Here is a 6,415-nt window from a genome sequence, read left to right on the forward strand (position 1 = left end):
CCAGGACCTAGGATCAATGGAGACACTAAATTTAAAAAATCCTATATCTCTTTATACATTCATGAAAATAGTCATGGCCTCTAAACCTTCAAAGCTGCATACTGGACCCTATTCCAACTAAACTACTGAAAGAGCTGCTTCGTGTGCTTGGCCCTCCTATGTTGAACATAATAAATGGCTGCCTATCCACCGGATGTGTACCAAGCTCACTAAAAGTGGCAGTAATAAAGCCTCTTGGAAAAAGCCAAACCATGACTCGATTGTCCTATAACGAAGTTAAAGTTCCTTCTCATTTTTATTAGAAAAAACTGTTGCGCAGCAACTCACTGCCTTCCTGAAGACAAATAATGTATATGAAACACTTAAGTCTCGTTTTAGACCCCATCATAGCACTGAGACTGCACTTGTGAAGGTGGTAAATTACCTTTTAATGGCGTCAAACCAAGGCTCTGTATCTGTCCTCGTGCAGCTAGACCTTAGTGCTGCTTTTGGCACCATCGATCACCACATTCTTTTGGAGAGATTGGAAACTCTAAGTGGTCTACATGGACAAGTTCTTGCCTGGTTTAGATCTTATCTGTCGGAAAGATATCAGTTTGTCTCTGTGGATGGTTTGTCATCTGACAAATCAATTGTAAGTTTCCTCAAGGTTCGGTTTTAGGACCACTATTGTTTTCACTATATATTTTACCTCTTGGTGATGTCATTCGGAAACATAATGTTAACTTTCACTGCTGTATGGATGATACACAGCTGTACATTTTGATGAAACATGGTGAATCCCCAAAATTGCCCTCCCTGGAAGCCTGTGTTTCAGACATAAGGAAGTGGATGGCGGCAAATGTTTTACTTTTAAACAAAGACAAAACAGAGATGCTACTTCTAGGTCCCAAGAAACCAAGAGATCTTCTGTTGGATGTGACAATTAATCTTGATGATTGTACAGTCGTCTCAAATAAAACTGTGAAGGACCTTGGCATTACACTGATCTCTCTTTTGAGGAACATATCAAGAATATTTCAAAGACAGCTTTTTCCATCTTCGTAACATTGCAAATATCTGAAACTTATCTGAAAAAGCTAATCCATGCTTTTTGTCACTTCACGATTAGACTACTGCTGTGCTCGACTTTCCGGCTACCTAGATAAGGCACTAAATAAACTTTGGTTAGTGCTAAACATGGCTGCTAGAATCTTTACTAGAACCAAAAAATGTGATCATATCACCAGTGCTAGCCTCTCTACACTGGCTTCCTCTTAAGGCTATGGCTGAGTTCAAGGTTTTTCTGCTAACCTACAAAGCATTACATGGGCCTGCTCCTACCCATCTCTCTGATTTGATCCTGCCGTACATACCTACACGTACGCTACGGTCACATAATGCAGGCTTGCAAATGGCTGGAGGCAGGGCTTTCTCCTATAGAGCTCAATTTTTATGGAATGGTCTGCCTATCCATGTGAGAGACGGAGACTCAGGCTAGACCTTTAAGTCTTTACTGAAAACTCATCTCTTCACTTGGTCCTATGATTGAGTGTCGTCTGGCCCAGGGGTGCGAGGATGAACAGAAAGGCACTGGAGCGAAGAACCGCCCTTGTTGTCTCTGCCTGCCCAGTTCCCCTCTCTCCACTGAGATTCTCTGCCTTTGACCCTGTTATGAGGGCTGAGTCACTAGCTTACTAGTGCTCTTCCATGCAGTCCCCACTTGAGTGGGTTGAGTCACTGCAAGCTGTATCATCTCAAAGACTACTGTGTTCACCTCCCTCAGTTACTACAATCTAGTAGTTAGAGAGGATATAGTTAAAAAATATGAAATATAAAATGGAGGGCAAGTTTTTTTTCAGTGGGGTATCGGATGCTTGAGGGGCAGCTATCGGGGAATGGGGAAATCTTGGAGGGTTGGTTGCCTGGCGGTTGGGAGCATGAGCCGGTGGCCGATATGTCGCTGGTTTGCATCCCCGTTTTGACTTGGTGGAAGATCTGTCGACGTGACCTTGGGCAGGGCGTTGACCCTGGCTGATTTTGTGGGTCGCTGTGGAAGGGAGTCTGTTAGATGACTGAATGTAATGTAAATGTTGAGCGGCTTCACTTCAGGTAGATTGTATGTTTTAATATTCAATAATAAACATTTAAAAAATACAAATAAAAAGAGGTGCTGTCACGACTTCCTACGAAGTTCGTCCCTCTCCTTGTTCGTTCGGCGGTCGGCGTCACCGGTTTTCTAGCCGCCACCGATCCACTTTTCATTTTCCATTTGTTTTGTCTTCATTGTACACACCTGGTTTCCATTCCCATAATTATATGTTCCTTATTTAACCCTCTGGTTCCCCCATAGTTTTGTGCGTGTTTGTTCGTTGGTCTGTATTTGTGAGCTTGATTATTTTCCTTCTTGGAATATTTGTTGTTTTGAGTAAAGTTACATGAATTACTCATCTCTGTGTCCTGCGCCTGACTCTGTCTTACCTGCTACACCTAGACGCCTTACAGGTGCATCAGGCCACGAAGGCATAAATGGGGTTTTCCAGATGCGAGTCAGTAACAGACGATTACTACTTACTTAAACACAAAAATATTCAAAGTGGATTCAAATCAATATATTTATTTATAAACTGATATGCATTTTATACACAGTGCAACTTCAGAGATGAATTTTTCATATTATATAATATCCAAATGAATTATATTTAGCTTCAATAGACAATGTTCTCAAAGAGTATAAGACCATGAAAAGTATACTGAACAAAAATAGAAATGCAACATGTAAAGTGTTGGTCCCATATTTCATGAGCTGAAATATAAGACACCAGACATTTTCCATATGCAAAGAAAGCTTATTTCTCTCAAATTTTGTGCACAAATTTGTTTACATCCCTGTTAGTGAGCATTTCTCCTTTGCCAAGATAATCCATCCACCTGACAGGTGTGGCATATCAAGAAGCTGATTAAACATCATGATCATTACAGAGATGTACCTTATGCTGTGGACAATAGGCCACTCAAACGTGCAGTTTTGTCACAACACAATGCCACAGATGTCTGAAGTTTTGAGGGAGTGTGCAATTGGCATGCTGACGGTGGGGTTATGGTATGTACGGGCACAAGCTACGGACAAAAAAAACAATTGCATTTTATCGATGAAAAGTTGAATGCACAGAGACACCGTGACGAGATCCTGAGGCCCATTGTTGTGCCATTCATCTGCCGTCATCACCTCATGTTTCAGCATGATATTGCATGGCCCCATGTCACAAGGATCTGTACACAATTCTTGGAAGCTGAAATTGTCCCAGTTCTTCCATGGCCTGCATACTCACCAGACATGTAACCCAGTAAGCACATTTGGTATGCTCTGGATCGACAAGTACGACACCGTGTTCCCGTTCCCGTCAATATCCAGCAACTTCACATAGCCATTGAAGAGGAGTGAGACAACATTCCACAGGCCACAATCAACGGCCTGATCAACTCCATGAGAAGGAGATGTGTTCCACTGCATGAGGCAAATGGTGATCACACCAGATACTAACTGGTTATCTGGTCCACAGCCTAACTTTTTAAAAAGGTATCTGTGACCAACAGATGCAGATCTGCATTCCCAGTCATATTAAATCCATAGATTAGGGCTAATGAATTTATTTCAGTTGATTGATTTCCTTATATGTAATTCAGTAAAATCTTTGAAATTGTTGCGTTTATAATTTTGTTCAGTGTATATTATGATTAAAGAAAAGTCTTAGTTATAGTCTAGAAATGTTTTCATTAAAGCCTCTAGATTTAAGTGCTATACTAGTACAGTGATAATTTCACCAAAATCTGTAAATACATATACTGTATGAGAAAAATAATACATTGCTCTTGCATATAAAGCTTATACTGATACTAAGCATGGCTATCAACTTTACTTTCCGCTTTACATTGATAGATAAAGCAAACAAATGTGTACATGCTCAAGTAATACACAATTTTTCTGGTTAGTCAAATCTCAAATTTCTGCTCAATCTTGCATGCTTTCTCAAGCAACTGTAACTGTATATGCATTCGTAAATCAGCTCCTTTTTTGAGTTGGGCTCTAGGATGTAACAACCGTTGAGCATTGTGGGGGAAGTGTGTGTGTGTGTGTGTGTGTGTGTGTGTGTGTGTGTGTGTGTGTGTGTGTGTGTGTGTGTGTGTGTGTGTGTGTGTGTGTGTGTGTGTGTGTATCCCACATCTGTTGCAAGGGTGTAAGGATGTTAGGGACAATATAGGATGAATCACAATATTTGTTTGCTAAAATAATTGCTTGACAAAAATGTAATGTAATGCAATGGCAATCCTGGTTATGGGTAACAATCCTTTGCATGAACTGACGACATTATTACACATATGAATTGTTAATGATGGAAATTAAGATGCGCAAGATTTTTGAATACATATATTTTTAATGGATAAATATAAAGCAGATTGAGGTGAGAGCATTGGAAATGCTTTTACCGGTTGATCTGCTTCTGTTCAGTGGGTGGCACTGTGTGCTTTTTTCAAAGGATGGATCCTGGCCTCTCGGGGGGCCTAGGGATCCGGGGGGACGGGGGTGGTCTGCCGGTCACTGGGATGACAACCCAACTAGGGATGGGCTTTAGTGGGTGGAATAGTGGAGAACAATTGGAGGGTTACTTAGTAGCAATGCAAATACCATGGTACAGCTATATGGACACTCAATCCCTATGGTACATTTTAATGGTAAATCTACAAACATATATTTTGATGAATAGATTTGAAACGTGTGTCTGATTATGGTGAATGGTGAAATAAGTATAGCCAGTTATAATTGTAATGGCTTAGCAGAAGAATAAGGAAGGGATCTATGCCACAAGAATAAAATCAGAAAAATATTTACCTGGCTCAAAGAGAAGGAATATCATATCTATTGTTTACTCATTCAACAATTTCAGATGAAGTTGTGTGGAAAAAGGACTGGGGGGGGGGGGGGGGTATAATTCTCCTATGGGCAAAGAAACGCGAAAGGGGTGATGATATTAAATAACAGTAATTTTGATCCGAATGTGCAAATTGTCCAAACAGGTCCGCAAGGTAGATGGATGATTTTAAATACGTTATTGGACCATAAACTGATATGGCTCATTAACCTTTACGGACCAAATAATTATGATCCACACTTCTTTGAAAAGATAGATAATAAATGATCAACCCTACAAGCAATACAATATTATATTATTATGGTGGGAGATTAATATACTGTTTTAAATACCTCAATGGACAAGAAAGGAAACCACACTACAAACTATCAATTTCATGCTCTTCAGGAAACGTGAATGGCATGGATATATTAGAATTAGTGGATATATGGAGGCTTAAATCTCCGGACCTAGTAAGATATACAGTTGAAGTCAGTAGTGTACATACACTTAGGTTGGAGTCATTAAAACTAGTTTTTTCAAACATTCCTCAAATTTCTTGTTAACAAACTATAGTTTTGGCAAGTCGATTAGGACATCTACTTTGTGCATGAAGCAAATAATTTTTCCAAAAATTGTTTAAAGACAGATCATTTCACTTATAATTCACTGTATTACAATTCCAGTGGGTCAGAAGTTTACATACACGAAGTTGACTGTGCCTTTTTAAACAGCTTGGAAAGTTACAGAAAATGATTTGATGGCTTTCAAAGCTTCTGATAAGTTAATTGACATAATTTGAGTCAATTGTAGGTGTACCTGTGGATGTATTTTGAGGCCTACCTTCAAACTCAGGGCCTCTTTGCTTGACATCATGGGAAAATCCAAAGAAATCAGCCAAGACCTCAGAAAATAAATTGTAGACCTCCACAAGTCTGGTTCATTCTTTGGAGCAATTTCTAAACGCCTGAAGGTACCACATTCATCTGTACAAACAATAGTACGCAAGTATAAATACCATGGGACCATGCAGCCGTTATACTGCTCAGGAAGGATACGCGTTCTGTCTCCTAGAAATGAACGTACTTTGGTGCGAAAAGTGCAAATCAATCCCAGAACAACAGCAAAGGACCTTGTGAAGATGCTGGAGGAAACAGGTACAAAATTATCTATATCCACAGTAAAATGAGTCCTATATCGACATAACCTGAAAGGCCGCTCAGCAAGGAAGAAGCCACTGCTCTAAAACAGCCATAAAAAAACAGACTACGGTTTGCAACTGCACTTTGGGACAAATATCATACTTTTTGGAATCAAATGTCCTCAGATCTGATGAAACAAAAATAGAACTGTTTGGCCATAATGACCATCGTTATGTTTGGAGGAAAAGGGGGAGGCTTGCAAGCCGAAGAATTCATCATGAGGATGGAACATTATGTGGATATATTGAAGCAACATCTCAAGACATCAGTCAGGAAGTTACGACATTGACCCCAAGCATACTTCCAAAGTTGTGGCAAAATGTC

This window comes from Oncorhynchus clarkii, chromosome 22 (assembly GCF_045791955.1).
Source record: "Oncorhynchus clarkii lewisi isolate Uvic-CL-2024 chromosome 22, UVic_Ocla_1.0, whole genome shotgun sequence".
Taxonomy (NCBI): domain Eukaryota; kingdom Metazoa; phylum Chordata; class Actinopteri; order Salmoniformes; family Salmonidae; genus Oncorhynchus; species Oncorhynchus clarkii.